The 11,347-nt window shown below is 38.5% G+C and overlaps 1 long non-coding RNA gene across 1 annotated transcript; it reads left to right on the top strand.

Annotated features, from left to right (window-relative positions):
• Nucleotides 1–346: 346 nt before the first annotated feature.
• Nucleotides 347–1,634, top strand: LOC309866500. The gene is made up of 3 exons (XR_014312724.1): nt 347–420; nt 558–714; nt 1,557–1,634. It is a non-coding gene; the product is annotated as an uncharacterized lncRNA (long non-coding RNA).
• The last annotated feature ends 9,713 nt before the right edge of the window (nt 1,635–11,347 follow it).

The raw sequence follows: 11,347 nt of genomic DNA, 5'->3' as shown, positions 1-11,347 counted from the left end.
TTTGGCAGACTCACAATTGCACATTTGGCCATCAGTGAAACCTCTCTACCCACAGTAGGGCCCCGGGGGTGGGGGGGCTGCAGTGGGTGGTAGTCAGTGGATTACAACTCTTTTCTCTCTGGTCAGACGCTCCCTGGTGGTCTAGTGGTTAGGATTCGGCACTCTCTCTCTCTCTGGTCAGAAACCAACTTGCCTCTTCTTATGACAACTTCTAACTCTTCAACACTTTAACATTCAGCCTTTGTATTCCAGAATAATTTCCCCAACACACAGTGACAGTTGTTTCCATGTGATGAACACATTCCTGACTCCATTATGACCTCCTCTGATGTTTCTGCTAGGACTTCAGCTGGTGCTCTGCCATTACGGCAGGAGCTGAACCCAGTGTCCTGGGTGGCATGTGGCAGTGCGTGATCTAAGGCACGTAAGTCAGGGACTGGGAGTCCACAGGGGCTTTCCCTTGTGTTGCTCAGCTTAAGCAGAAGGAGAGGAATGAGGACTTAACGTGTCATGGGTTTCATGCTAGAAACATTTGGATTTACATTCTGTTATTTCAGCTGTCAAGTTCCTGCAGTGGATAAAGATGTTTGCAGTCACTCCATGAGACGTCTCTGTGCAGGATCAGATTTTTTTGTGGATTTAGAGAAAACAACAGTGACAGAAGTTCAGCAAATATTTTTATTGCCCTAACTGGATGTCGACAATCAGTAAGAGGTAGAGGAGGAGTCCTGCACACAAATTTTGCCTGTTTCTAAACACTCTGTTTTGCACTGTTTGGCAGCTCATGGGTAGGACAAGAAAAGGAAGTTAATCCCTTTCTTTCCTGGTATTGTGCCCCAGGAGAAAAATCTCCTTCTATAAGGAGATTTTAAAATTATAAAATTTTAAATTTATATTATTTATGGTTTTTGTAATTTAGATTATAAAAATCTCTGCATGAGTCCTCACATGAGGACTTGTCAGCTATTGGATCGGAAATATGTTTTTTCATAACTAGATTTTATTTTTTTATTTATTAAAATGTATTTATTATTATTATTATTAATTATTGAGGCAGAGGGACAGAGGGAAAGGGAGAGAGAGAGAGAATCCTAAGTAGGCTCCACCCCTAGCAAAGAGCCCAACCTGGGTTTGATCTCACAACCCTGAGATCATGACCTGAGCCAAAATGAAGACTCAGAGACTTAACCGACTGAACAACCAAGGCACCTCACATAATTAGATTTTAAAGCCAAAATTTAAAAGCAATATTTTTTGCAGTTGATCAGTATGCTGTTCAGGCTACTACTGAGGACTCTTACATTAAAGAGAATATGAAAAGTTGTAGTAATTGCACCTATAGTCCCACTTTTCATCCTTTTCTGGATATACCTCTTTTGCCATGTGAGTTTGCCTTTTCCAACCTTGGAGAGGCAGAGGTGGTTTCTCTGTCCCATGTGATTTGCCAGGAGAATGAGGCAGGGGTGATGGTGTGGCATTTCTGAGCCAAGGCTTCCCAAAGCATTTGCATATTTGTTCTTTTCTTCTGTCCCTGTGTTGCCGTGTGGAACCTCCAGCCTCCCTACAGATATATGAGTCAACGCCTGAAGACACAGGAGTGAGAGGAGTGAGTGAAGCTGAGCCCCCACATAGGTCAGCCGACTTCCCACTGATCTCCAGACACAGGAGATATAATAGTGAATTTATTGTTTTAAATCCTGTTTTGTACTTTATTAGGCAGCATGTTTATGGCAACAGCTCATTGACACTAGAGTGTTAGCAATTAACAAACATTTGATAGATAGTTGCAAAATGAATGAACGAACAAAACCACGTGCAGAATATTTCTCTGTGTATATTTTACACAAATGTGTATATAAACAAAAGCAAAATAATATACAAACACCACAATGTTTATTTTCACCTGTCTGCAGGTAGACCCTTTGTGTTTTAGCTCTCTCAGTTCTCCATTAAAAAGTGGTTTGAGATTAATTGGCTGGTTGCCAAGCTTACCCAGTGTGAGAGGCAAGTCTGCCTCACACTATGGCTGTCCAGTTTTGTTGTCCCACTGAGTATGATTTCAATAACTGTGTAATTCATTTTCATTTATTTTGTCATTCACCAACTAGCTTTCCAAGCTACTATGTAAAATAAGTAGTTTGCAGAGAAAAGGACAGTGATATTGACATGCCTTTCCACACAGAAAGGAAATACATGAAATTTTTAAAGTTTCCTTGTTGCTATCGCCACTTTAAAAAACACAATGTCTATTATAGGCAACCTTAAAACTGTGCTGCAGAAAAAGATCAGAAAAATTTTCTTCTGCATTAGCACTGTAATTGCACTTAAGGAGAATATAGAAGGATTAATTAATTTCACTGCTCAATGGGAGTTTGATTCTGGCTTTAAAAGCTAAAATTGGAAGTAAAATCCTGAGTTGATAATGGCATTTGAGTTTTCTAATCAATTACTGTCTCTTAACCTATTCAGCACAGTGGTTCCAAAGAATGAAAAGAGAAGACATACCTTCCAAAAGTGAAATGAAATGATAGTTGATAAGTTACTATAACCAAGCATCTTATTCCTAAAACATTTTAAGTTTTTAAAAAAATTATTTTGGAGTGCTCAAAGTGTTTTAATATATATCATATTATTATTATATATTATACATATATATTATATTATGTATATTTTTGTGTATTAGATATATTATGTGTATATGTGTAACATATATCTGTGTATGCATGTATATATATAATTTATATATAACATATATATTTGTGGGCCAGTTTTTGGTCATCAGACTGGATATTATTCTAACTTGGTACAAATTACAATTTCCAGTGAGTGTTTAGAAAGCCCCAAGACTGTGGTTTTGAGATTAGCTAGGACGTGGCCTGATGACCTTTACTCCCACTAAGATAGTGGGAACAACTAGTGAACCACTAGCTCCTTCCCATATGTACATATATTTTTTTTAATTTTTATTTTTTATAAACATATATTTTTATCCCCAGGGGTACAGGTCTGTGAATCACCAGGTTTACACACTTCACAGCACTCACCAAAGCACATATGTACATATTTTTAATAGAAAAAAAGCATGTCAAGGGAACTAGAATTTGAGGAGAACATGCCCTGGGCCATTAAACAATTGCCCATTTTGAGCTTCTAGGATTTAACAGAAAAAATATTTGGAGTATTGTTCATGCCAACCAAGTTTCAGACTTTCTTCCTCCAGGTCCTTGTCAGATTCTAAGTGCCTTATTATGTAAGACCCCCAAAAATCTGGGTTTCCTATCAATGACAGAGTTATTTTATGCATAACTATATATACTTTGTTAAATCTATAAAAATAACAATATCAGAAAACTAGGGGAACATCAGGGATAGGAAATTTTTCTTACTCTTGTTCTGACATATGTACCTGTAACTGCTGTCTTCGGTTGTAGGGTTGGTAGAGGAAAAAATTCAAGTCATCATTGATAGAATGACCCCATTGATTGCATGACTGATTTGACCAATAATAGAATGATTTGATCAACAAATAGATATGTAAATCATTTCATTTCATTTCATTTCATTTCATTTCATTTCATTTCATTTCATTTCATTTCATTTCATTTCTAGGAAAGTTTTGAATGCTAAGAACTATTCCAAAGACTGCTTATGAGTGTACGTTGTTTCCCTGGTGAATTTAGAGCAATTTTAACAAAACACAAACTTGTATAGTGATAGTGCATATTTTGAGGGCTTTAAAAAAATAATCTTTCTTATGTGATTATTTAGGTGATTTTTCCCTTTATTTATAGGATGCTTGTATGTATATCTGAATGTTATATGCACATCTGTATGTGTGCATGTGTATATGTGCTGGGAAATATGAGTAAGAATTTAACCCATTTCGTTTTCAAAAAACACTAAAGAGGCAGACTCATCTCAAGTTTTAGATTTCTAACATAAATACATTTTATAGACAATGTATTGCTTTTAGGAAGTAGAATGGATAATCTTCTTTGGGGATTACTTATTGATTTTCTTTAGTTTTTAACAACATACAGTATTGTTATTGCTTACTTTTAAGCAAATCTGAATCAATAGTAGGTTATACAAGCACACAGTATATATATATATATATATATATATATATATATATATATATATATATATATATGGAAGCATAACCCAGAACACATGCCATAGTCATAATGAGAACTTGTAGAAATGCTCACTTCAGATGATCCTTATTAATCGTTGCAGCAGAGATGTGAAGAAACAGAATGAGCCTACATTTCATCCTTAAGACTCAATTCTTTGGATAATTTATTTGTACTCCAACTTTGAAGTGGGTTAGCCTAAAAGTGACTGTATTTTTAATCTGTGTTTTATAATGGATAAGGGTCATGGTCAAATTTTAAGATGAAGAATTAATAATGTTAATTATGAATCCTGACTCTGATATTGACTGGTTTCTTTTTGAAGGTTATTTGATCTAACTTTTGAACTTAAAAATAGAAATATGCGTATTTTTACCCACATTATGGTATATAATCTATGTCAAACAAGACAAAAATGCCTGGGGAACATGATATATATTGGAACAAAAATGTCTACTATTTAAGTGCTTTTAGAGTATTTTTACTGATTTGGACAGAAATAGAAGTTCCTAATGAACAGAAATATGTGACCATTATTTGCTGGCTTTTCTTCCCTTTTATGTTTATGTGCATTTCATTTCTTTAAAGTTCCGTGAGACTCTGATCTTCACTCTCCTCAATGACTTCTATGCACTGTAAAGGATGCTCTTTGTGAAGTATGAAATTCATGGCTTATCTGTGTAAAAAGTGAAAATGAAAAACTGTTATATATCCTTAATGTTGGTTTAATTTTTAAGTGATGAAATACAGGTTCTGTCTACAAGTGGTACGTCTTTTTGTACATTTCACACTTGTTACCTTTATGCTACAGCAAAGTGAGCCGAACGTGTATTAGTTTTTCTAATGAAAGAAAAAAATGAATCTCAGCGATAGTAAGCCCAAAACCTGTATGATTCTTAGGTTCTTGGCAAAGTTTACAGGTGGTATTAGGATTCCTAATTTTGTCTGCTTTGCAACATCACACATTTATTGGGCAGCTAATGAGAATCTGTGTCAGTGGTGATCTTTTATAAAGGTGACTAGGCTGAGGTCCTAATAAACCAGTTGAGGGAGCAGACATGAGAAAGACACATAAACAGATAACAAGGGTGCCCAGGTGGCTCAGTCATTAAGCGTCTGCCTTTGGCACGTCGGGAAGTCTGCTTCTCCCTCTCCCACTCCCCTTGCTTGTGTCCCTTCTCTCGCTGTCTCTCTCTTTCTCTCTCTCTCTCTCTCTGTCAATTAAATAAATAAATAAAATCTTCTTAAAAATATCTGTATGAATGAATGCAGTAGACACATAAACTAAGTGTTGGTTGAATCGGGGAAAGCTTTACTGGAAGAGTGATTTTTGAGGGGGGTTCTTGGAGAACTCCAGAAGATGGAAACAAACCTTGACTTCTCTCTCCCCCATCCATACATCCAAACTATCGACATATCCTTCAACTCTGTCCCTCGAGTATGTATGAAATTCAAGCCTTTCTCTCCACCTCAAGTCTGCTACTCTAGTCCAGGGCATTACAAATTCTGCCCTGACAGCTTCCAGACCGCTCTCCAGCACTTGCCCTGGTCGTTGTCCTGTGGTTGTTAGTGACGGCTGTTGGCAACAACACTGTGAATGAGGCTACCCATGCCGTGTCATCTTTTGGTGACTTTCCATCACTCTTAGGATAAGGTTCAACCTTCATCGTGCTTACAGGCCCTGCACAATCTGTCTCTGATGCTTTTACATCCTCATGCAGCACCATGTTCTTCCTAGCTTGTTCGCCCCCCAAATTCCTTTCATCAGGTGTCTCCCAAAGACTGAGACCAAATGTGATGGTCAATTTTATGTGTCAACTTGAATGGGCCACAGGGTGTACATATTTGGTCAAATATTATTTTGGATGTTTCTGTGAGAATATTTTCTAGATGAGATTAACAATTGAATTGGTAGACTTTCAGTAGGACAGTACCTTCCAGGATGTGGTGGGCCTCATATAATCAGTCAAAGGCCTTAAGAGAACAAAATCTGACTTCCTGTGAACAAGAAAGAATCCTGTCAGCATACTGCCTTCAGAGCTGAGTTGCAACACTGACTCCTTCCTGGATTTCCAGCCTGCTGGCCTACTCTGCTGATTGCAGGCTAACTAAGCCTCCACAATTGTGTGAGCCAATAATTAAAATCTCTCTATATATATTTCTTTCTCTTTTTGTATGTAGATTATAGACATAGATGAAGATAAGATTTGGATATGTATGGGTAGACACATATGTACACACACACACACACACACACACACACACACACACACACACACTGTTCTGTTTCTGCTTGTCTGAGAACTCTTACACACACCTCAAGGCCTTTGTGTGGTTCTCATCCTGGGAAACCCTTGTATCAAACTCATTCTCATCATTCAGGTTTCAGCTTAAAATGCTTTTATGCAGAACTATTTTCCCTGCCTCTTTAATCACAAGGATTTTTTTTTTAAACATTCACCTTATAACACCCTTTGCTTTTGCTTCCTAGTATATGTGATAATTTGTAGTTATATATTTATTTATGTAATTAGGTCTTTCCTACTTGTATTTCACATGATAGCACTGCTTCTCAACCTCTTTATCATCACCTATAAGGACCCTTTATAGACATTTTTTCTCTAATCACTTGCCACCACAAATATATTATCCCTTTGTATGTATTATATGTATACACAAACAGAGGAAGGTGGTTTTTTTACTCCTAATGACCAATTTTCAGCTGCTAGGGACTGATATCGCTGGTGCTGGGAAGTATGTGGTACAATGTAAGCCCCACAGTAGGCCATTGCTTTTCCCTTTCCCCCCGTACCCCCACCCCCGATACTGCAGCATAGTAAGTGCTCAATAAAGAAGCCTTAAGTAAACTGAATAAAGGAATTGGCTGCCTGGGAAGAGCATCCAGGAACCAGTACCCTTGGGTGCTGCTTCTGTATTTACCACCTGTGGCCTCAGACAAATCTCTTCACCCTCATCTCCTCATTTTAAAAGTGGGAAAAGTAACAGTTCCTAAATCACGGTACACCCTGAGGGTGAGACAAGATAATCCATGCAAAGAGCTTAGTGGAATGCCTAATGTAGTCAGTGCTAAATAATATACAAAGAAAATAGCTACCTTTGCCAGGTGGTATGTGTGTGTGTGATGTCAGGAAAAGCTCCAGTTGAGAAAAATGCTATGATGCACACCATCCCTACCATATTTCCCCTAATTCAGAGCTGACATTATTCAGTCAATAAACTTAAGTAAATACCAGAATTTCCCAAAATGAGTTGCTTAGAATGCATACTTGTTCTAAATAGTTCTTTTAAAAAAATATATTATTTTTGAGAGAGAGGGGGAGTGTGTGTGTACCGGCAGGAGGGGAAGAAGGGGAGAAAATTTCAAGCAGACTCCATGCGGAGCCCATCTTGGGGCTCACTCTCAGGATCCCGAGATCATGATCTGAGCCAAAACCAAGAGTCTGATGCTCAACTGACTGCCCTACCCTGGTGCCCCTCTTCTGAATATTTCTTATGGGGGAGAAATCAATGTGCTGGAGACTAAGAGGGCAGTTCAGTGAGATGTGGAAGGAACTCTCATCACTGATCCCCAGATAGTCACTCAAAGGTGCTCTTTCTCAGTTTTCCCTTCTGAAAAATAGTGATGGTCATGGTTTCTGTCTTCCTGATTTATTTTGAGGCTTACAGAAGGAGGAAATTAAGGTCTCTTTGTGAAAGTAAAGTATGTTTGTGTTTTTGAGAACAAGACTACTCCATATCTGGTTGCTTGGTATGTACCAGCTTTGTGCTAACCTGATGGAGAAGCATTTGTTTAATTAATCTTCACCGTAGCCTGTCAGGAAGGTGTTATCATTTTATACTTGAGGAAACTGAGGCTGGGGAAAATTTAGTTACTTGCTCACAACCACATTGCCAGCAAAGAATAGGATCAAGATTCTTCCCTGGAGGGGCGCCTGGGTGGCTCAGTGGTTTGGGCTGCTGCCTTTGGCTCGGGTCATGATCTCAGGGTCCTGGGATCGAGCCCCGCATTGGGCTCCCTGATCTGCAGGAAGCCTGCTTCCCTCTCTCTCTCTCTCTGCCTGCCTCTCTGCCTACTTGTGATCTCCGTCTTTCAAATAAATAAATAAAATCTTTAAAAAAAAAAAAAAAAAGATTCTTCCCTGGAGAGAGGTGCATGCCAGGGCCCACCTTAAAAATCACTATGATTTATGAATCGCTACGATTCTAACAATCACTGAGATGTTACAGGCATTTTGCTAACTGCTTTACCTTCATTTTGAAATTTAACTCATATAACCATTTTATGATTTGGGTGTTCTTAGTAATTTCTGTATAACAGATGAAGAAATTGAGACAGAAATGTGATAGTTAATTTTCTGTGTCAACCTGACTAGATGATTTGGTGCCCTGACATTCTGTCAAACATTCTTTCAGAAGTTTCCTGAAGGGAGGGTATTTTTGCATGAGATTAACATTTAAATAGTTGGACCTAATAAAGCAAATCTCTGCTCCCCAAGGTGGGCCTTGTCCAATCAGCTGATGGCTTGACTAGGGCAAAAAGGCCAAGAGTGGGATGGAATTCCTCTTGCATGACTGTCTTCATACTGAGATGTAAACTTTTTCCTGCCTTTAGACTTGAACTGACACATCAGGTCTTTCTGAGTGTGAAGCCTCTGGGTTTCCTTTGGGTCTCTGGGTCTCATGTCTTCAGACCAGGAATGGAGGCCCACATCTGTCCTTCTTGTGTTTTGTGCTTCTTGATCTTGTGCTTTCTGACTCACCCTGCAGTTCTGAGTCTGGTCAGCCTCCATCACCACATCAGCCAATTCCTTATAATAAATCATTTTTGTATATGGAAATCTCTCTCTCTCTCTCTCTCTCTCTCTGCGTATACACACACACACACACACACATAAATATATCATATATATAAGATTAAAAATCAGATGAAGATAAGAAAGAGGGAAATAATTCTGATTCCCTAAAGAAATATATTTCTCTTTTATATAACACCCTAAATAATAAAAAATTAGGTCATGTGTTTAGTATAATATGTTTATGTGTGTGTGTGTGCATACACATATATACACAGACTTACAAATATGGGCACATATGTATATATAGAACATCATTATGTGTGATTACATATATATACACACACACATACACACACACGCACACATAGATTGGTCTATATAAAAACACTTGTGTGTTTATATGTATGGATATAACAAAAATACAATGTTTTCCAAAATTTTTACTCTTCTTTTACATATATTAAAACAGGAATGATATACTTGGCAAACAAAGATAGCAACTCTAGTTACATGATATTTATGTTTTATCTCATTCCCTGTAAGGGGAAAGTCAGCTGGTTATTGCTTCTTTTCAGTGTGTGCTCTCAGAGAGCTCATCCTTTGAAACAAAGAAAAAAAAAAACCCACAGTCAGAAAAGTTTGGCATTAATGGCAAGGAGATAGTGCTCTGCTCATACATTACCTTGTTTACAGGAGCTCCAGCACTAGATTTTATCTGTCAAGAAAGCAAAGATGCAAAGAGAAAAAATGGTTCACTATTAAACTGAGAAGTTCAAATCAGTAGTGTTGTATCATGGAATAACTGGCCCTTCGATGTATTGTCAGAAGAATGCTTTAACTTGTTCATACTGTCAACCGCCTTGACAATGGCCATCTTTCTTCTCATTTGAATAAAGGGTCATTTGCTCACTATCATAGTTTCTCCAACAGCTTTTAACTAGATAACGTAATTACATATTCCCCATAAAATTAAAAATGGAGAACTGTCAGGGTTTCAGTGGCACACCCTCTGAAAGTAAATTCTTCTTCTTTGCCCTTGTTCTCTTTCTTTCTCTTTTCCTTCCTTCCTTCCCTTCTTTCCCTTCCTTTCCCTTCCCTTCCCCCCTCTCCCCTCCCCTCCCTTCCCCTCCATTTTCCTTTCCTTTCCTCTCCTCTCCTCTTCTCTCTCCTTTCCTTTCCATCCCTTCCCTGTCCTGCCCTGCCCTCCCCTTCCCTTCCTTTCCTTCTTCTTCCCTCCCCTCCCCTCCCCTCCCCTTCCCTCCCCTCCCCTTCCCTTCTTTCCCATTCTCAGATGGAACTTCTCATTGGGTGGTGCAGATCTACGCTGATGGGGGGAGGCATCTTTCAAATGAGCCATGAATGGTCAGTTTCTCCTCTGACATGACAACTTGGGTTTTCTTCCATCTCACAGGGTGATAAAATGGGAAGAGGGTAGAGTAGATACTTTTGAAATATGTCTGTCACATCAGAGAAGACCAGTCAACTTTTTAAGACCTCAGGCTGGTTCTTCCATGAGGAAGAAAAGAACTAGTAAATAGTTACTTCCAGAGTTTATTGAGAGCCCGTAAGAAAGTTCTTTTCAAGAGTGTGCCTTTTTGATTTGTACTTTCCATGGCTGGATTAAATGCATTTAAGACCATTTACTCCATCAGGGGCTTAGGTGGCTCAGTGAGATAAAGCCTCTGCCTTCAGCTCAGGTCATAATCTCAGGGTCCTGGGATCGAGCCCCGCATCAGGCTCTCTGCTCAGCAGGGAGCCTGCTTCATCTCTCTCTCTGCCTGCCTCTCTGCCTACTTGTGATCTCTGTCAAATAAATGAACATAATCTTTAATAAAAAAAATAATTTACTCTATCTATTAGGGTGCCTGGCTGGCGCAGTGGGTGGAGCATGCAACTCTTGACCTTGGGATTGTGAGTTCAAGCCCCACATTGGGTGTAGAGATAACTTAAACAGAAAACCTTTTTTAAAAGATTATTTACTCTATTGTAAATAATTTATACTTGCAGTAATCAAAGTAAAGTTTTCTCTTGTATTCTCTAATCTGAAATTGTTGAGTGGAAAAAGATGCAAAATAACATCGTTATTTACTTATACACTAATGATGCCTGACAATCTTTTAGAATCTCTAAAGCTGGGCTCTAAGGTAGTAAGTCTTATCTAAAATGCAAGATGAAATCGAATGACGATGGGGAGAAAAAAGATCAGTTCCCCAGATATGAAGTGACATGTTGGCATGAAATTGGTTCAGGTAATCTGAGATCTTCAGCAAGCACAGCTGCAGATTTCTTCCTACCAGGTGGAGCAAGATTAGGGTCTCTCTACCTCCCTGGCAAGCCTGGTACCTAGTCCTCTTTGGCTGTAGTCCCACTTGATTACAATGAACATTTATAAAA

Source organism: Mustela nivalis, assembly GCF_964662115.1.
Source record: "Mustela nivalis genome assembly, chromosome: 6".
NCBI classification, from domain to species: Eukaryota; Metazoa; Chordata; class Mammalia; order Carnivora; family Mustelidae; genus Mustela; species Mustela nivalis.
This window is presented reverse-complemented; position numbering and strand designations above follow the sequence as displayed.